We start from the raw sequence: 21,946 nt of genomic DNA, 5'->3' as shown, positions 1-21,946 counted from the left end.
ATCTCCGCCACGGCACAACCCAAGGGGGGGCGCCAACCCAGACAGGAAGACCACGTCAGTGACTCAACCCACTCAAGTGACGCACCCCTCCTAGGGATGGCATGGAAGAGCACCAGTAAGCCAGTGACTCAGCCCCTGTAATAGGGTTAGAGGCAGAGAATCCCAGTGGAGAGAGGGGAACCGGCCAGGCAGAGACAGCAAGGGCGGTTCGTTGCTCCAGTGCCTTTCCGTTCACCTTCACACTCCTGGGCCAGACTACACTCAATCATAGGACCTACTGAAGAGATGAGTCGTCAGTAAAGACTTAAAGGTTGAGACCGAGTCTGCGTCTCTCACATGGGTAGGCAGACCATTCCATAAAAATTGAGCTCTATAGGAGAAAGCCCTGCCTCCAGCTGTTTGCGTAGAAATTCTAGGGACAATTAGGATGCCTGCGTCTTGTGACCGTAGCGTATGTGTAGGTATGTACGGCAGGACCAAATCGGAAAGATAGGTAGGAGCAAGCCCATGTAATGCTTTGTAGGTTAGCAGTAAAACCTTGAAATCAGCCCTTGCCTTAACAGGAAGCCAGTGTAGGGAGGCTAGCACTGGAGTAATATGATCAAATGTTTTGGTTCTAGTCAGGATTCTATCATCCATATTTATTACTAACTGAAGTGTATTTAGTGCTTTATCCGGGTAGCCGGAAAGTAGAGCATTTTTGCAGTAGTCTAACCTAGAAGTAACAAAAGCATGGATTAATTTTTCTGCATAATTTTTGGACAGAACATTTCTGATTTTTGCAATGTTACGTAGATGGAAAAAAGCTGTCCTTGAAACAGTCTTGATATGTTCGTCAAAAGAGAGATCAGGGTCCAGAGTAACGCCGAGGTCCTTTACAGTTTTATTTGAGACGACTGTACAACCATCAAGATTAATTGTCAGATTCAACAGAAGATCTATTTCTTTGTTTCTTGGTTTCTTGGGACCTAGAACAAGCATTTCTGTTTTGTCTGAGTTTAAAAGTAGAACGTTTGCAGCCATCCACTTCCTTATGTCTGAAACACAGGCTTCCAGCGAGGGCAATTTTGGGGCTTCACCATGTTTCATTGAAATGTACAGCTGTGTGTCATCCGCATAGCAGTGAAAGTTAACATTATGTTTTCGAATGACATCCCCAAGAGGTAAAATATATAGTGAAAACAATAGTGGTCCTAAAACGGAACCTTGAAGAACACCGAAATTTACAGTTGATTTGTCAGAGGACAAACCATCCACAGAGACAAACCGATATCTTTCCGACAGATAAGATCTAAACCAGGCCAGAACTTGTCCGTGTAGACCAATTTGGGTTTCCAATCTCTCCAAAAGAATGTGGTGATCGATGGTTTCAAATGCAGCACTAAGGTCTGGGAGCACGAGCACAGATGCAGAGCCACGATCTGATGCCAATTAACCTTTCTTGGGTACGTGAGACGTTAGTGTCCCACCTCTTCAACAGCCAGTGAAACTGCATGGCGCCAAATTCTAATACAGAAATACTCATTATAAAAATTCAGAAAACAAAACATATTTTACATAGGTTTAAAGATGAACTTCTTGTGAATCCAACCACGGTGTCAGATTTAAAAAATGCTTTACGGCAAAAGCATACCTTACGATTCTTTGAGAACATAGCCCAGCAGAAGAGTTATACAAGTCAGAAATAGAGATAAAATGAATCCCTTACCTTTGATGATCTTCATATGGTTGCACTCAGCAGACATTCATTTACTCAATAAATGTTCCTTTTGTTCGATAACGTCTCTTTATATCCAAAACCTCAGTTTTGTTTGCTCGTTTTCTTCAGTAATCCACAGGCTCAAACGCAGTCAAAACAGGCGGACAAAAAAATCCAAATTGGATCCGTAAAGTTCATAGAAACATGTCAAACAATGTTTATATTCAATCCTCAGGTTGTTTTTAGCCTAAATAATCGATAATATTTCAACCGGACAATAACGTTGTCAAAATAAAATGTAAACAAGAAAGGCACTCTCGAGGTCTCACGCATGAAAAAGCTCTGTGACACTTTAGGGTCCACTCATTCAGACTGCTCTTACTTCCTCATTTTTCAGAATACAAGCCTGAAACAATTTCTAAAGACTGTTTACATCTAGTGGAAGGCATAGGAACTGCAAGTTGAGTCATAAGTCAATGGATACTGTAATGGCATTGAATAGAAAACTACAAAACCAAAAAAAAAACTGCTTCCTGAATGGATTTTTCTCAGGTTTTCGCCTGCCAAATCAGTTCTGTTATACTCACAGACACTATTTTAACAGTTTTGGAAAATGTAGAGTGTTTTCTATCCAAATCTACCAGTTATATGCATATCATGTCTTCTGGGCCCGAGAAGCAGGCTGTTTAATTTGGGCATGCTTTTCATCCAAATTTCCGAATGCTGCGCCTAGAGAAGGTGAAGGTCATTTACCACCTTCAAAAGTGCAGTCTCAGTGCTATGATGGGGTCTAAAACCAGACTGAAGCATTTCGTATACATTGTTTGTCTTCAGGAAGGCAGTGAGTTGCTGCGCAACAGCTTTTTCAAAAAATGCTGAGAGAAATGGGAGATTCAATATAGGCCGATAGTTTTTTATATTTTCTGGGTCATGGTTTGGCTTTTTCAAGAGAGGCTTTATTACTGCCACTTTTAGTGAGTTTGGTACACATCCGGTGGATAGAGAGCCGTTTATTATGTTCAACACAGGAGGGCCAAGCACAGGAAGCAGCTCTTTCAGTAGTTTAGTTGGAATATGGTCCATTATGCAGCTTGAAAGTTTAGAGGCCATGATTATTTTCATCATTGTGTCAAGAGATATAGTACAAAACACTTGAGTCTCTCCCTTGATCCTAGGTCCTGGCAGAGTTGTGCAGACTCAGGACAGCTGAGCTTTGGAGGAATACGCAGATTTAAAGAGGAGTCCGTAATTTGCTTTCTAATGATCATGATATTTTCCTCAAAGAAGTTCATGAATTTATTACTGCTGAAGTGAAAGCCATCCTCTCTTGGAGAATGCTGCTTTTTAGTTAGCTTTGCGACAGTATAAAAAATCCTCAATTAAGTTGGAAAAATAGGATGATCGAGCAGCAGTGAGGGCTCTTCGATACTGCACGGTACTGTCTTTCCAAGCTAGTCGGAAGACTTCCAGTTTGGTGTGGCGCCATTTCCGTTCCAATTTTATGGAAGCTTGCTTCAGAGCTCGGGTATTTTCTGTATACCAGGGAGCTAGTTTCTTATGACAAATGTTTTTAGTTTTTAGGGGTGCGACTGCATCTAGTGTATTGCGCCATGTTAAATTGAGTTCCTCAGTTAGGTGGTTAACTGATTTTTGTCCTCTGACAACCTTGGGTAGGCAGAGGGAGTCTGGAAGGGCATCAAGGAATCTTTGGGTTGTCTGAGAATTTATAGCATGACTTTTGATGATCCTTGGTTGGGAATCTGAGCAGATTATTTGTTGCGTTTGCAAATGTAATAAAATAGTGGTCCGATAGTCCAGGATTATGGGGAAAAACATTAAGATCCACAACATTTATTCCATGGGACAAAACTAGGTACAGAGTATGACTGTGGCAGTGAGTAGGTCCGGAAACATGTTGGACAAAACCCACTGAGTTGATGATGGCTCTGAAAGCCTTTTGGAGTGGGTCTGTGGACTTTTCCATGTGAATATTAAAGTCACCAAAAATTTGAATATTATCTGCTATGACTACAAGGTCTGATAGGAATTCAGGGAACTCAGTGAAGAATGCTGTATATGGCCCAGGAGGCCTGTAAAACAGTGGCTATAAAAAGGTGATTGAGTAGGCTGCATAGATTTCATGACTAGAAGCTCAAAAGACGAATAAAAAAAAAAAAAAAAAAAATTGTAAATTGAAATTTGCTATCGTAAATGTTAGCAACACCTCCGCCTCTGCGGGATTCGCGGGGGATATGGTCACTAGTGTAACCAGGAGGTGAGGCCTCATTTAACACAGTAAATTCATCAGGCTTAAGCCATGTTTCAGTCAGGCCAATCACATCAAGATTATGATCAGTGATTAGTTCATTGACTTTAACTGCCTTTGAAGTGAGGGATCTAACATTAAGTAGCCCTATGTTGAGATGTGAGGTATCACGATCTCTTTCAATAATGGTAGGAATGGAGGAGGTCTTTATTCTAGTGAGATTGCTAAGGCGAACACCGCCATGTTAAGTTTTGCCCAACCTAGGTCGAGGCACAGACACGGTCTCAATGGGGATAGCTGAGCTGACTACACTGACTGTGCTAGTGGCAGACTTCACTAAGCTGGCAGGCTGGCTAACAGCCTGCTGCCTGGCCTGCACCCTATTTCATTGTGGAGCTAGGGGAGTTAGAGCCCTGTCTATGTTTGTAGATAAGATGAGAGCACCCCTCCAGCTAGGATGGAGTCCGTCACTCCTCAACAGGCCAGGCTTGTTCCTGTTTGTGGGTGAGTCCCAGAAAGAGGGACAATTATCTACAAATTCTATCTTTTGGGAGAGGCAGAAAACAGTTTTCAACCAGCGATTGAGTTGTGAGACTCTGCTGTAGAGCTCATCACTACCCCTAACTGGGAGGGGGACAGAGACAATTACTCGATGCCGACACATCTTTCTAGCTGATTTACACGCTGAAGCTATGTTGCGCTTGGTGACCTCTGACTGTTTCATCCTAACATCGTTGGTGCCGACGTGGATAACAATATCCCTATACTCTCTACACTCGCCAGTTTTAGCTTTAGCCAGCACCATCTTCAGATTAGCCTTAACGTCGGTAGCCCTGCCCCCTGGTAAACAGTGTATGATCGCTGGATGATTAGTTTTAAGTCTAATACTGCGGGTAATGGAGTCGCCAATGACTAGGGTTTTCAATTTGTCAGAGCTAATTGTGGGAGGCTTCACATTGTCACATACACATGGTTAGCAGATGCAAATGTGAGTGTAGCGAAATGCTTGTGCTTCTAGTTCCGACAGTTGAGTAATATCTAACAAGTAATCTATCAATTCCCCAACAACTACCTAATACACACAAATCTAAAGGGTTGAATGGGAATATGTACTTTTAAGTATTTGGAACGGCAGGTATCCTAGTGGTTAGAGCGTTGGGCTAGTAATTGAAAGGTTGCAAGATCAAATCCCCAAGCTGACAATGTTAAAGTATGTCAGTCTGTCCCTGAACAAGGCAGTTAACCTTCTGTTCCTAGGCCATCATTGAAAAGAAGAAATTGTTCTTAGCTGACTTGCCTAGTTAAATAAAGGTACAAAAAATGACTGAGTGGCATAGGCAAGGTGCAATAGATGGTATAAAATACAGTATATACATGAGATATTGAAACATTATTTAGAGAACATTGTATAAAGTGACTGGTGATCCATTTATTAAAGAGGCCAGTGAGGGTTTCAATGTAGACAGCAGCCTCTCTGAGTTAGTGATGGCGGTTTAGCAGTCTGATGGCCTTGAGATAGAAGCTGTTTTTCAGTCTCTCGGGCCCAGCTTTGATGCACCTGTACTGACCTCGCCTTCTGGATGGTAGCTCAGGTGGTTGATGTCCTTGATGATCTTTTTGGCCTTCCTGTGACATCGGTTTACCAAGAAGACAGTGAATGTTCCTGAGTGGCCGAGTTACAGTTTTGACTTAAACCTAATTGAAAATGTATGGTAAGACCTGAAAATGGTTGTCTAGCAATGATCAACAACCAATTTGACAGAACTTTAATAATTTGTATGTGAATAATGGCCGAATATTGCACATCCAGGTGTGGAAAGCTCTTAGAGACTTACCCAGAAAGACCCAGAGCTGTAATCACTGCCAAAGTTGCTTCTACAAATATTGCCTCTTGGGTGTGAATAGTTACGTAAATTAGATATTTCTGTATTTTGTTTTCAATACATTTGAAAAAAATTCTAAAAACATGTTTTCACTTTATCATTATGGTATTGTGTGTAGGTATTGGGTGAGAAAAAAAACGATTTAATTCATTTTGAATTCAGGCTGTAGGACAAGAACATGCTGAATAAGTCAAGGGGTATGAATACTTTCTGAAGGCACGTATATACAACACGTCCATATGGAACATTATACAGTAAACTCAAACTCCCATGATATATAAAACAGACAGTCAGTTAACAGAATAATCTCATTGGAGTTGTAGTTTGTTCAGTGTGATGGACTAATCTGCATGTTTTCTCATGGTCTCACCTTCCTGGCTGTGTGGCTGTTGATTATATATCTTGACCTCACTTTATCAGGGTCTTAGGTCATAAAGACAGAGAAAGAGTTTATTGCTCGATCATAATGAACACACACACATGCACGGACACGCATGCACTCACAGAAAAACAGTTAAAGAGAAGTAGCTTGGCCCAAAGTCTAGTTAAAGCTAGTGTGGTAGCAGCAAGGCTCCTCAAGCCTCTCCCTGCATAGTCCACTACTTTTGACCAGAGTGATAAGGTCTCTGCTCAAAAGTAGTGCACTATACATGGAACAGAGTGCCATTTGGGATAGCCTATGTCCCTTTGACTCATTTGGGCTCCTGTGTGATGCAGTGGTCTAAGGCACTGCATCTCAGTGCTAGAGTCATCACTACAGGCACCCTGGTTCAAATCCAGGCTGTATCACAACGGGCTGTGATTGTGAGTCCCATAGTGTGGCGCACAATTGGCCCAGCGTTGTCTGGGTTTGGCTGGTGTAGGCCGTCATTGTAAATAAGAATTTGTTCTTAACTGACTTGTCTAATTAAATAAAGGTTACATTTTAATAAAAAAATGGTACTATAAGCCACTTATCATTCCTCTCTCTGTTACCATGGAGACCTGCTGGTTGGCATGATAGCTTCACCACTGAGGAACATATTCCGTATGTCTTCCCTCTCTGGTCTCTTATTGAAGGAGAAACATTTTTAATGAAGAAAAGATGGAAAAGAGAGGGGGAAGGAAGGAGGAAGTGATGGAGGGAGGAAGGTAGGGAGAGAGGTATACAGAGTACGAAACGACAAGGGAGGGAGAGAGAAGAGAGAGAGAGCAGGAGGGTGAGAGAAGAGAGAGAGCAGGAAGTTAGAGAGAGAGAGGGGGAGAGAGAGGAGAGAGAGATCAGGAAGCAGAGAGAGAGAGTGAGAGAAGGAGGGAGAGAGGAGAGAGACAGCGCAAGCCAAGGTCTCTGTGTGTGTCTGTTTTCTAAAAGCTGCTTGGCGATGAAAGACCATCTCTCCATCTGGTTTACACTCCTCTACATTTGTTGTTTTGTTTCTTCACTGATCTGCTCTCTTCAGGTAAAAATCTACTGGGACTTTAAGCTCTGAATTTCGAGGGTGCGTCCCAAATGGCACTCTACTCCCTGTATAGTGCACTACTTTTGACCAGGTCCCATTGGGACAACAGCCTCTGATCACTCAGACAACAGCCTATGATCAAATGAAACATTACATTTTTGTCTTGCTTTTAGGAGAAGAGAAAAACATCCTCAACAGAACCACTGTGGTTTGTGTGTTAGAGAGAGAGAGAGAGAGAGAGAGGTAGAGAGAGAGAGAGAGAGAGAGAGACGACGGACAGATGGAAAGAGAGGGAGAGAAAGGAGGGAGGAAGGGAGGGAGGAGGGAGGGATGGAGTGGTTACATCTTCCTGCTCTCTTCTCTGAAACCTCTTTTCTTCCCTGTGTGTGTGTGTGTGTGTGTGTGTGTGTGTGTGTGTGTGTGTGTGTGTGTGTGTGTGTGTGTGTGTGTGTGTGTGTGTGTGTGTGTGTGTGTGTGTGTGTGAGAAAGAGAGACAGATCTTAAAATAAACCATTAAAGACTACCAGAACCCACTGGATTCTCAAATTACATTGAATGAACTACAGGACAAAATACAAACCTTCCAACCCAAAACGGCCTGTGGTATCCTCAATTAAATGATAAAAATATACAGACCACAAATTCCAATTGGCTATACTTAAACTCTTCAACATCATCCTTAGCTCTTCCCCAAAATTTGGAACCAAGGACTGATCACCCCATTCCACAAAAGTGGAGACAAATTTGACCCCAATAACTGCCGTGGGATATGCGTCAACAGCAACGTTGGGAAAATCCTCTGCATTATCATTAACAGCAGACTCGAACAGTTCCTCAGTGAAAACAATGAACTAAGCAAATGTCAAATTGGCTTTATACCAAATTACTGTAGGACAGCCCACGTATTCATGCTGCACACCCTAATTGACAAACTAACAAACCAAAGGCAGTCTTCTCATGCTTTGTTGATTTCAAAAAAGTTTTAAACTCAATTTGGCATGAGGGACTGCTATACAAATTGATGGAAAGTGGTGTTGGGGGAAAAACATACAACATTATAAAATCCATGTACACAAACAACAAGTGTGTGATTAAAATTGGCAAAAAACACAAACATTTCTTTCCACAGGGCCATGGGGTGAGACAGGGATGCAGCTTAAGCCCCACCCTCTTCAACATTTATATCAATGAATTGCCGAAGGCACTAGAACAGTCTGCAGCACCCGGCCTCACCTTACTAGAATCTGAAGTCAAATATCTACTGTTTGCTGATGATCTGGTCCTTCTGTCCCAAAACAAGTAGGGCCAAAAGCAGCACCTAGTGATTCTGCACAGATTATGTCAGACTTCGGCCCTGACAGTAAATCTCAGTAAGGCAACAATAATGGTGCTCCAAAAAATATCTATTTGCCAGGACCACAAATATAAATTCCATCTAGACACCATTGTCCTAGAGCACATATAAAAATTTACAATACCTCAGCCTAAACATCAGCACCACAGGTAACTTCCACAAGGCTGTGAACGATCTAAGAGACAAGGCAAGAAGGGCCTTCTATACCATCACAAGGAACATAAAATTCAACATACCAATTAGGATCTGGCTAAAAATACTTGAATCAGTTATAGAACCCATTGCACTTTATGGTTGTGAGGTCTGGGGTCCGCTCACCAACCAAGAATTCACAAAATCCTCCGTGCACAACGTAAAACATCAAATAATGCATGCAGAGCAGAATAAGGCCGATACCCGCTAATTATCTAAAACAGACGTTAAATTCTACAACCACCTAAAAGGAAACAATTCCCAAACCTTCCATAACAAAGCCATAATTATTTGACACATTGGAAAGAATGAACAACAAAACTGATCAAACTAGAATGCTATTTGGCCCTAAACAGAGAGTACACAGAGGCAAAATACCTGACCGCTGTGACTGACCCAAACTTAAGGAAAGTTTTGACCACAGGAAAAGGGCAACCAGTGAAGAACAAACACCATTGTAAATACAACCCATATTTATGTTTATTTATTTTCCCTTTTGTACTTTAACTATTTGCACATAATATGACATTTGAAATGTCTTTATTCTTTTGGAATTTTTGTGAGTGTAATGTTTACTGTACATTTTATTGTTCATTTCACTTTTGTTTATTATTTACTTCACTTGCTTTGGCAATGTTTATTTCCCATGCCAATAAAGCCCTCAAAATTAATTGAATTAAAATTGAGAGAGAGAGAGAGAGAGACAGGTAGAGAGAGAGAAAGAGAGATGAAGGAGGGATGGATGAGAGAGAGGGAGAGAAAGGAGAGAGAGGAGTGAGAATGAGAGAGGGATGGAGTGGTCATGTCTTCCTGCTCTCTTCTGTGCCACCTCTCTTCTTCCCTGTGTGTGTGTGTGTGTGTGTGTGTGTGTGTGTGTGTGTGTGTGTGTGTGTGTGTGTGTGTGTGTGTGTGTGTGTGTGTGTGTGTGTGTGTGTGTGTGTGTGTGTGTGTGTGTGTGTGTGTGTGTGTGTGTGTGTGTGTGTGTGTGTGTTTTTGTGTCAGTGTGTGTACACACTGTGTGTGCCAGTGTTTGTGTGTGTGTCTGTGTGTGGGTGCCGGTGTTTGTGTGTGTGGGTATGTGTGTGTGTGTAATCCTTACCCCTGGCGCAGTCTGTATCCTTTGAAAACGAGCAGAGGTAATCTCCACTGGCAGGAGAGACACAGACAGTGTGGACACGTACTTGTGTGTGTGTGTCATCTTTCTATCCCATGTCCTCTATTGGATTGTGAAAGGTTAGGTGGTGTCATGATTAGGCACCACTACCACACGTCATCATTACACACTGCAATCTGTTGACACACACGCACGCACGCACATGCACATACACACACAATGCGCCTGTACATGCGATTGAAACACCTGACACATGAAGCATACATGACAACAAAGTAAATAAAACTCTCTGGAAGAAGGGAGTGAGAGTGGAAAGGATGGATGGAGGGAGGGACAGAGACGGATGAAGGGAGGGATGGATGGAGAAGGAATGATGGAGGGAGGGAGGTATAGTGTGGTAGGGTGAGCAAGGTGGTGTGGTGTGACAGCAGTGTCTTTCACTCTGCGTCCCAAATGGCACCCTATTCCCTACATAGCGCACAAAGAAGTGCACGATAAAAGGAATGGGGTGCCATTCGGAAATATTGAAGCCAACCTGCTTCTTGTTAACAGGGATTTGTGCCGTAGCAGGGGGAAGAGAGGGATGGAGAGGACGAGAAGATGAGAAGATACATTGTTCAAAAATAGACGTTACTGAAGTAGAGGTGATCTATTTTCCCTATCCTCTCCTTCTTCTCCTCTCTTCCTGTATATTTCACTCTCACTCACTCAGTCACCTCACTCACGCACTCACACACCAGGCAGATCGCTCAAGCTTGACTTCAGAATTGGACATCTGTCCATGTGCTGAGGACGTCGGGAAATCTATTACCATGAAGTAAGCTTGGGTTTTTCTAGGGCATTGTGGACCGGATTGTAGATGGGTGTAATCCCATGACTCCGGATTCGAAGGTTGCGTGCTCAATATTTGTTTTAACTCTATCCTACCTTATTCGGAATTAATACCTAAACTTAATGTTTTAACCCTATCAAAAACCTTAACCGTTAACTTTGAAATTTGACTACTTAGAAATGTGAAGTTTGGAGAAATTGAACGATGCTGACAGGAGGAGTCAATTGAGGGTGTCAAAAAAGGAATTTGATGTTTGAAGCAACTTCAAAATTAGACTTTTGGAGAAATATGGATAAACATCAGAATCTGAAGTCAAATTGATAAAACTGGGAGATCATGTCGCACACCCACACACATACACGGACACACCATCCCTTCCCCAATACCTGATCTCTGACCTCTTCCTTCTCTCTCTTTACTCAGGACCCAGGTGCTCTGTTTCTCTGTACTCAGTCGATTCTGTGTGTGTGTCTACAGGTTCAGAGTAAAGAAAGATCCACAGCCTTCTGACTCTACCTCACACCCTCACCCTAACAGTGAGTACTACAGTTCATATATCATGGCTGGGATTTTTCTCTATCTGTGACTGGGTTACCATCTGATGTTTCAGAGAGTGTTACCAAAACAACTGTTGTTATTGCTGTTGTGTTATTTTGAGGGCTATAGTTCCAGTAGGCCTAGTTGATACTACTGGGAGGACGGATTGGCATAAATCATTCATTACAATTACAAAATACAATTATAAATAATGACAAAGCAAAAACTGTTTTTTTTTAAGTTTGCAATAAAAAAAAAATACTGATATCAAATTGACATAAGTATTCAGACCGTTTACTCAGTACTTTGTTGAAGCACCTTTGGCAGTGATTACAGCCTTGATTCCTCTTGGGTATGACCCTACAAGTTTGGCACACCTATATTTTGGGATGTGAATACATATGTAAGTAAGGTATTTGCAGAATGCACTGCATACAATTTTTTTTAAATAAAAAGTTTTTTTTGTTTTTGTATACAGTGCCTTGCGGAAAGTATTCAGACCCCTTGACTTCCTCAGCATTTTGTTATATTACAGCCTTATTATAAAATGGATGACATAAAAAAATCCTTCATCAGAACCTTTGCTTTGAGCAAAAACCAAGCCATTAGGTCAAAGGAATTGTCCGTAGAACTCCAAGACAGGATTGTGTCGAGGCACAGATCTTGGGAAGGGTACCAAAAACATTTCCACAGTGGCCTCCATCATTCTTAAATGGAAGAAGTTTGGAACCGCCAAGACACTTCCTAGAGCTGGCCGCCCGGCCAAAGTGAGCAATCGGGGGAATAGGGCCTTGGTCAGGGAGGTGACCAAGAACCAGATGGTCACTCTGACAGAGCTCCAGAGTTCCTCTGTGGAGATGGGAGAACCGTCCAGTAAGACAACCATCTCTGCAGCACAGGATCGAGGGAAAGATGAACGGAGCAAAGTACAGAGAGATCGTTGATGAAAACCAGCTGCAGAGCGCTCAGTACCTCAGACTGGGGCGAAGGTTCACCTTCCAACAAGACAACGACCCTAAGCACACAGCCAAGACAATGCAGGAGTGGCTTCGGGACAAGTCTCTGAATATCCTTGAGTGGCCCAGCCAGAGCCCGGACTTGAACCCGATTAAACATCTCTCTAGAGACCTGAAAATAGCTCTGCAGTGACACTCCCTATCCAACCTGACAGAGCTTGAGAGGATCTGCAGAGAAGAATGGGAGAAACTCCCGAAATACAGGTTTGCCAAGCTTGTAGCGTCATAACCAAGAAGAATAAAGGCGATAATCACTGCCAAAGGTGCTTCAACAAAGTACCGAGTAAAGGGTCTGAATATTTATGTAAATGTAATATTTATGTATTTATGAATATTTTTTATTTAAAAAAATAATAATAAACGATTTTTCCTTTTCATTATGTGGTATTATGTGTAAATTGATGAGTGAAAAAAAACAATTGAATCAATTTTAGAATAAGGCTGTAACGTAACGAAATGTTTAAAACGTCAAGGGGTCTGAATACTTTTCAAATGCACTGTATACTGAACAAAAATATAAACACAACATGTAATGTGTTGGTCCCATGTTTCATCAAAAATAAATCCCAGAAATGCTCCATATGCACAGAAAGCTTATTTCTCTGAAATGTGTATTTCATCCCTGTTAGTGAGCATTTCTCAATTGCCAAGACAATCCATCCACCTGACTGGTGTGGCATATCAAGATGATTAAACAGCATGCTCATTACACAGGTGCACCTTGTGCTGGGGACAATAAAAGGCCACTCTAAAATGTGTAGTTTTGTCACACAACACAATGCCGCAGATGTCTTGAGTTTTGAGGGAGTGTGCAATTGGCATGCTGACTGCAGGAATGTCCACCAGAGGTATTGCCAGAAAATTGAATTTTCATTTCTCTCCATAAGCTTCCTCCAATGTAATTTTAGAGAATTTGGCAGTACTTCCAAACGGCCTCACAACCGCAGAACACGTGTATAACGTTGTGTTGGCGAGCGGTTTGCCGATGTCAACGTTGTTAACGGAGTGCCCCATGGTGACGGTGGGGTTATGGTATGGGCAGGCATAAGCTACAGAAAATGAACACAATTGCGTTTTACCTATGGCAAATTGAATGCACAGAGACACTGTGAAGAGATCCTAAGTCCTACCGTTGTCCCATTCAACCGCCGCCATCACCTAATGTTTCAGCATGATAATGCACAGTCCCATGTTGCAAGGATCTGTACACAATTCCTGCAAGCTGAAAATGTCCCAGTTCTTCCATGGCCTGCATACTCACCAGACATGTCACCCATTGAGCATGTTTGGGATGCTCTGAATCGATGTGTATGACAGTGTGTTCCAGTTCCTGCCAATATCCTGCAACTTCACTCAGCTATTGACGAGGAGCAGGACAACATTCCACAGGCCACAATCAACAACCTGATCAATTCTATGTGAAGGAGAGATGTCGCGCTGCATGAGGCAAATGGTGATCACACCAGATACTGACTGGTTTTCTGATCCACGCCCATACCTTTTCTTTAAGGTACCTGTGACCAACAGATGCATATCGCTATACCCAGTCATGTGAAATCCATAGATTAGGGATTAATTTATTTATTTCAATTGACTGATTTCCTTATACGAACTGTAACACCGTAAAATCTGTTGAGTTTATATTTTGATTCAGTTATACATTTACATTTAGTTAATTTAGCAGATGCTGGTATCACATCACATCAGACTTTTGATACCAATGTAGGGTGAAAGGGCCCCTTTCAATTGTGAACTGCTCTGATGTAATGATATAGATGTTGTTGTTTTTTTCATTTTGAAAATACAAATTACAGCTTTCAAAAGTATCTTGTTACAAAATACATTGGAGTGTAATTCAGCCCAGTGTAATACAACATATAAAATACTCAGAAGTAGTTAGAATACTTATTTCAAATACTTGTAAGATAGTTAGATCCCTGAATGGCTGACAGGTGAATACAATTTTGCACACAGCCATGCAATCTCCATAAACAAGCATTGGCAGTAGAATGGCCTTACTGAAGAGTTCAGTGACTATCAACGTGGCACTGTTATAGGATGCTACCTCTCCAACAAGTCAGTTCATCAAATTTCTGCCCTGCTAGAGCTGCCCCGGTCAACTGTAAGTGCTGTTATTGTGATGTGGAAACGTCTCGGAGCAACAACGACTCATCCGCAAAGTGGTTTGCCACATAAGCTCACAGAACGGGACGGCATAGTGCTGAAGCGTGTAGCGCGTAAAGACATCTGTTCTCGGTTGCAACATTCACTACTGAGTTCCAAACTGCCTCTGGAAGCAACGTCAGCACCAGACCTGTTTGTCTGGAGCTTCATGAAATGGGTTTCCATGGCTGAGCAGCCGCACATAAGCCTAAGATCACCATACACAATGCCAAGCGTCAGCTGGAGTGGTGTAAAGCTCGCCACTATTGGACTGGAGCAGTGGAAACGCGTTCTCTGGAGTGAGGAATCACGCTTCCCCATCTGGCAGTCCTACGGACAAGTCTGTGTTTGGTGGATGCCAGGAGAACGCTACGTGCCCCAATGCATAGTGCCATCTAGTGAAGGGAATTCTTAACGCTACAGCATACAATGACATTCTAGACTATTCTGTCCTTCCAACTTTGTGGCAAAGGTTTGGGGAAGACCCTTTCCTGTTTCAGCATGATAATGCCCTCATGCACAAAGTGAGGTCCATATGGTTTGTTGTAATCAGTGTGGAAGAACTTGACTGCCCTGAACAGAGCCCTGACCTCAACCCCATCGAACACCTTTGGAATTAATTAGAATGCCAACTGCGAGCCAGGCCTAATCGCCCAACATCAGTGGCCCGACCTCACCAGTGTTCTTGTGGCTGAATGGAACCAAGTCCCTGCAGCAATGTTGCAACATCTAGTGGACAGTCTTTCCAGAAGTGTGGAGGCTGTTATAGCAGCAAAGGGGGGACCAACTCCATATTACTTGATTTTGGAATCGTCATATATATATATAATATATACATATTACTCATTGGAATCTGTGATTGTTTATGCCTGGCAGGTGTTCCGAGCTCAATCTGTTTATCCATCTCTCGATCTCTCGTGTGGGAACAGAGAGAGATATAGAGGTTCAGAGAGATGGACAGAGAGAGTGAGAGAGAGAGAGAGAGAGAGAGAGAGAGACTTAGCTAGATACTACTGTTCCTAAATGGGAAAGTAAAAGAGTTCTTTCTGTCTCCCTGGAGCTAAAGATCAACTGTAAATCACCCTAATAGAAACTAGAGCTGTTTGTGTGTGTGTGTGTGTGTGTGTGTGTGTGTGTGTGTGTGTGTGTGTGTGTGTGTGTGTGTGTGTGTGTGTGTGTGTGTGTGTGTGTGTGTGTGTGTGTGTGTGTGTGTGTGTGTGTGTGTGTGTGTGTGCGTGTGTGCGTGTGTAGTCATTCCCCAAGGCTATTGTATGGTAAACACTCTTTGGCAGAGGGTGCAGGAGCATGCCACTGAATACGTATTACATCTATTATATATTGTAATTATTTTATGAGTCAGAAGACACAACTAGGGGTTGAGTTAGTGTAATATATTCTCTTTTGCCTTGCATACAGAAAGAGATATGATGGAATCAGAAAGACAGAATGATACAGAACGAGAACCAGAGAGGGGTTATACAGACAGATATAAGTAAAAACAAAAACAGAGTGAGACACACACAGAAAGAAGAGAGAAGAGAGCTGCAGAGGTCAGATGAGGGCAGATGAGTCTCTCTGTGTGTGTGTGTGTGTCTGATGCAACATGTTGTAAAAGTCTGATATTGTTATATTGTTCACTGGTGAATGGGAGAGCTTGGATAACTGGGACCTTTACACACACTCACGCACGCACGCACACACACACACTCACTGTCTTGTATAACTAACCTTGTGGGGACACACAATTCCGTCCCATTCAAAATCCTATTTTCCCTAACCCCTAAACCCTTACCCTAACCCTAACCTTAACCGTAACCCGAAAACCTAACCCTAACCATATCTCCTAACCATAACCCTTAAACTAACCCAAGCTAATAACCCTAAACCTAATTCTAACCCTGATTCTTTAGAAGACAACACAAGTTCTATTGCAGGTGATTTTCAGAATTGTTTGTTTTAATGAGTTTTTGCATGTTGATAAATTTTATGCTACACAAAAAACATATATATATATTTTAAACTAATCCAATCTGTTAGTAGTTATTGCACCCGTTACTGATATGGTTGTTCCATCATTGAGATAGTCTCAGTATTCAATCTTCCCTACCCTGGCAGTCATTCTGAATGCAGGTTGCTGGTGATAAAAATGTTCACTTGTTGAATATCCTATCTCTGGCTGGATTCCAATAGGAATTACACGTCACTTTGCAAACCAGCAAAATGTGACTTGCAGGCCAGATGTGGCCTTTAAACCAGGGGTTTCCTAACACCACTGTATTAGGGTATAACTACAGTAGGCCCTTATGATATATATTTATATAGTAATGCATTTTCATAAATAATTTAATCGTAAAGGCTAATAAGGCTGGTGGAACCATTCATAGGGTTCTAGGAAGAACCTTTAGATGATAAATGGTTCCTGGTAGAATCCTTCATAGAGGGTTCTAGGCAGAACCATATACAATGGGTTCTATGAAGAACCCTACATGGAGGGTTCTAGGTTGTGATGTTATGGTTGATACCGGAGCTCCGAGGCATGCGTCGTAAATGCTAAGCAGTTTACTTTGAAGTAGTGTGCCAATGCTTGTATCATTTAACCAGAGGCACATGGTCAATGACATCTGAAGCTTTGTTTAGTTGAACAACCACCTGATTGGTTTGGTATTGGTTTCCGTAAGAAACCGAAAGGCTACCCTGTGCACGCGCTACCACATGTGCAACGTCATCTATAATAACTTGGCTGTTCTAATTTATTTTGACCATCATGTGATCAACGCCTGGAGTACTGAACATATTTTAGACACAATGGGCTTGAAATGCTCAATGTTTCAGGAAGCTTAGTATTCCCCATCACTATTTCTAGGTAGAACGATCTGCAAAGGGTTCTGCCTAGCACCAAAAAGAGTTCCCCTATGGGGACAAACCGAAGAACCCTGTATGCTTTTACGTAGTACCTTTTTTTCTAAGATTGTAAACAAAGAGTTATGGGGGTTGTTGTTGGGAATACTTCAAATTCACCACCTGTTAATGATTCACAGAAACAGAGCTGCTGTGTTCATGTCATTCACCGGAAGTTAATATAACAATCAATTGCTGCTAGAAGTAGAATGTTGTATTTGATAGACGGGAAAAGGAGGGGAAGTTATGGAGGTCAGTGTCAACAAGCTATAACAGTCACTGCAATTTATTTTACCTTTATTTAACTAGGAAAGTTAGTTATGAACAAATTCTTATTTTCAATGACGCCCTAGGAACAGTGGGTTAACTGCCTTGTTCAGGGGCAGAAAGACAGATTTGTACCTCGTCAGCTCAGGGATTTGAACTTGCAACCTTTTGGTTACTAGCCCAAAACAAACAGAAAATGCATTTAACAAATTTGTAGTCACAATCTTGTAGTCATTGCATATTGGACCTATGAATATGAGACCAAATACTTAACCTTTTACTACTTTAATACACATTCAAGGCTACCTAGGCTACCCTGCCGCAATGATTTCAGCACCATGGATAGCTCCAGTGAAAACGAAGTGTGTGTGCTTTAGTGCTGAGCGATTAACCGACATTTCAGTTTTATTTAAATACCATTTCGTTTTTAAAAAATCTGTGAGCTGGATGCGCAGCTTCTGTAGAGATAAATTAGTTCAAGCCCAAATTGTGCGATGTACTGTGGAGTTGTAATTTCCAACAGGCTAAAATTCTACATAGTTTAGCACAGAAAACGTTGTAAATAACTACAATGACGATAATCCATTGCGTGCCTGCCTATTTGTCCGGTCTGTGTGGAGCAAACACGACGAGGGAGAGAAGAGAGAACGCTCGATCAAGAGGGATAGAAACAAGTTGGATCGTGAGGTATCTGTAGAGGAAAATACATAATGATTGATGTGATTGACAGTTGGTATTCAGCGGTCATAAAAGTATGCTTTATTTACTTTGAAGAACTACCAAAATATTGATTTTGTCAGACAGCATATGCAGCAGCTCTATAGAGATGAGATGGTGACTTACAATTAAATAATAGTCATCAAATAAAACAAATATTTTATTAAAGTAATGTGGCTAAATGATTGTTAATAAGTGATAGGCAGTAATGGGTAGTCAGTAGCATTATGGTACTTTAATGAATTGTTATATTCTGTTGTTACAGCATTCAACCCAGATAATGCAGTATGCATAAAAAATTATTAAAATCGAAAACCGTGATTTTTTTAAAGGCTCGAACCGACCTCAAAAATAACTAATCGCTCAGTACTAGTGTGCATGTGCGTGTGTCTCGGGTCGGTGTGTGTGATTAACATCTATGCGGTATGTCTGTGGAGGCCACATCTTGCAGTGCCATGGGACAATAGGTTGGCAGGGGAACACATGGTCATTCAACTTTTATCACTGCCCCAGGACGGACACACACACACACACACACACACACACACACACACACACACACACACACACACACACACACACACACACACACACACACACACACACACACACACACACACACACACACACACACACACACACACACACACACACACACACACACACACACACACACACACACACACACACACACACACTCTCTTTGTGTGCATCTTGGCCCCAGGCAAAGTCACGGTCTCTCTGCAGTCTGTGTCCCCTATTATCAGAGGCGATTAGAGCCACTATCAGCCCAGTTACAGAGACAGTAGACGTTTAACACACAGCAAATTGGCCAGTGTTACCCAATGTTGATTTTTAGTTGAACATTTCTAATGTTGATTCAGGTGTTAAATTAACACTGTTACTGTTAAATAAACACTCATTTGTGTAAAGAATCCCATTGTTGGTGTTAATAAGCAGTGTTAAACCAAAACCACTCCCATCATTATCATATTTCCCAGCATGCTCTATTGCAGGTTGATTTTTATGTTATGTTTTGTTTCAATATCTATGTTTTTCCATGTACATTGATTGATTCATTAATATTATGCTACTCAAATATAAATAATATAGATCTTTCTAAACTATTCCAATCTGTTACTTTACAATCATTACTGAAATGTTTTTTTTCCAGTTTAAATGGTTTAGGTAGACTCATATCGCAGTCTGTCTAACCTGGCAGTCATTCTGAATGCGGGTTGTGGGTGAATAAAAACTCAAAATAAGATCATGCAGTATATATTGTTTTTTAATGGATGTAATTTTATTGATAACATATTTGCTTACAATCTCACTTGGTGAGGCTGATTTTGGATGAACGCAACAACCATGACACTGAAATAAAACACAGACAAGAAACAAGAAACCACCTTTCCCACAACCTCTCCCTCCTTCCCTATTTTGCTCTCCATGGGAATTTGGTGAGGCACAATCAATTTGCTGTGTGCAGGGCTGTTGTGTCGTGTGTCTGCGTCTGGGTGTGTGTGGTGTGTGAGCATTGCTCTGCCAGTGATATGATCTGTGCTGTGTCTTCCTAGGTCAGAGCAGATACACAGACAAGGTCAGGACTACTGCTGATGGAGAGTTCTCTCTGTCTACACTGAGACACAATCACATCACCCAGCCAGCAGTAAGAAAGGAACAGGAGGGGAAGAGAGAGAGGCAGAGGCAGAGGAGGAGGGGAAGAGTTGTCTCTGTCTACACTGAGATACAATCCCCCAGCCAGCAGAGAGAGAGAGAGAGAGAGAGAGAGAGAGAGGCGAGGAGGGGGAGAGAGAGGGAGGATTGTTATAGATGGAGAGTGAGAGAGTTGGAGAGAGAGAGAGAGAGAAGGTGTAGATTTAGTATTTAGTATTTTATTAGGATCCCCATTTAGTGGTGGCTGTGGCTACTCTTTCTTGGCTCCAAACAGGAAACAAAACCTAACATGTATTTTTCTGCCATTGTAATCCTTGGGAGGCCACCTAAGCGTTTTTTTTCTGGACGCCTAAGTCATTCAGTGTAAAATTTAACCAGATATAAAGTATATAGAAAGGATAATGGAGCTGCATTCGGAAAGTATTCAGACCCCTTGACTTTTTACACATTTCGTTGTGTTACAGCCTTATTCGAAAATGTATTAAATCGTTTTTCCCCTTATCAATCTTCACACAATACCCCATAATGACAAAGCAAATACGGGTTTTAGACATTTTTGCACATAAATTTTTTTTTTCTCCAGCAGAACCTCACAGGTGGTGAGGTTCATGATCACCTCCCTGACCAAGGCCCTCCTCCCCCAATTGCTCAGTTTGGCCGGGCAGCCAGCTCTAGGAAGAGTCTTGGTGGTTCCAAACTTCTTCCATTTAAGAATGATGAAGGCCACTGTGTTCTTGGCAACATTCAATGCTGCAGAAATGTTTTGTTACCCTTCCCCAGATCTGTGCCTCGAAACAATCCTGTCTCTGAGCTCTGTGGACAATTCCTTCCACCTCATGGCTTGGTTTTTGCTTTGACATGTACTGTCAACTGTGGGACCTTATATAGACAATGTGTGCCTTTCCAAATCATGCCCAATCAATTGTTCGCTGCTCTGGCACCCCAATGGTGGAACAAACTCCCTCACGACGCCAGGTCAGCGGAGTCAATCACCACCTTCCGGAGACACCTGAAACCCCACCTCTTTAAGGAATACCTAGGATAGGATAAAGTAATCATTCTAACCCCCCCCCCTTAAAAGAGTTAGATGCACTATTGTAAAGTGGTTGTTCCACTGGATATCATAAGGTGAATGCACCAATTTGTAAGTCGCTCTGGATAAGAGCGTCTGCTAAATGACTTAAATGTAAATGTAATTGAATTTACCACAGGTGGACTCCAATCAAGTTGTAGAAACAGCTCAAGGATGATCAATGGAAACATGATGCACCTGAACTCAATTTCGAGTCTCATAGCAAAGGGTCTGAATATTTACGTCAATAAGGTATTTTTGTTTTGTGTGTAGATTGAAGAGGGAAAACAATTATTTTATCTATTTTAGAATAGGCAGTAAAGTAACAAAATGTGGAAAAAGAGAAGGGATCTGAATTCTTTCTGAATGCACTACTCCCCGAGTGGTGCAGGAGTCACTACATCTCAGTGCAAGAGGCTTCACTACAGTCCCTGGTTTGAATCCAGGCTGTATCACATCCAGCCGTGATTTGGAGTCATATAGGGCAGCGCACAATTGGCCTAGCGTTGTCTGGGTTTGGCTGGGGTAGGCTGTTATTGTAAATAAGAATTTGTTCTTAACTGACTTGCCTAGTTAAATTAAAATAAAATATTTTTTTATAATAGAATCCTAACAATTACCAAAATAAAATCTAGTCAGTCAGGGATAATCAAAAATTCCCAAAACAATGAATTTAGAAGTAATGATTTTGTTTATTATGTTTGAGCAAAATAACACAGCATTAACCATGGAAAAATGCATAGAATTGCAGGAGATTTGCTTTAAACTCCAACAATTACTCTCGCTCCAAGGGTAAATTTTGTAGAATTTGAGGAAATTG

At 41.7% G+C, this 21,946-nt stretch overlaps 1 protein-coding gene across 9 annotated transcripts in view; it reads left to right on the top strand.

Annotated features, from left to right (window-relative positions):
- The window catches only part of LOC139571203 (RNA binding protein fox-1 homolog 3-like), a 761,620-nt gene that overhangs the window by 225,165 nt on the left and 514,509 nt on the right, over window positions 1-21,946 (top strand). For 7 of the 9 annotated variants that reach the window (XR_011674253.1, XM_071393837.1, XM_071393834.1 and 4 more), the window contains exon 3: window positions 11,257-11,315. The exons of 1 other annotated variant lie outside the window; for it this stretch is intronic. The gene's annotated coding sequence lies outside the window, so the exon portion shown is untranslated. Of the gene's footprint in view, window positions 1-10,499; window positions 10,592-11,256; window positions 11,316-21,946 lie in introns of all 9 variants that reach the window. One more of the 9 variants, XM_071393830.1, reaches the window with a different exon arrangement.

Source organism: Salvelinus alpinus, chromosome 3 (genome assembly GCF_045679555.1).
Source record: "Salvelinus alpinus chromosome 3, SLU_Salpinus.1, whole genome shotgun sequence".
Lineage (NCBI taxonomy): Eukaryota > Metazoa > Chordata > Actinopteri > Salmoniformes > Salmonidae > Salvelinus > Salvelinus alpinus.
Note: the sequence above shows the minus strand (reverse complement) of the source record. Positions and strands in the feature narration are given on the sequence as shown.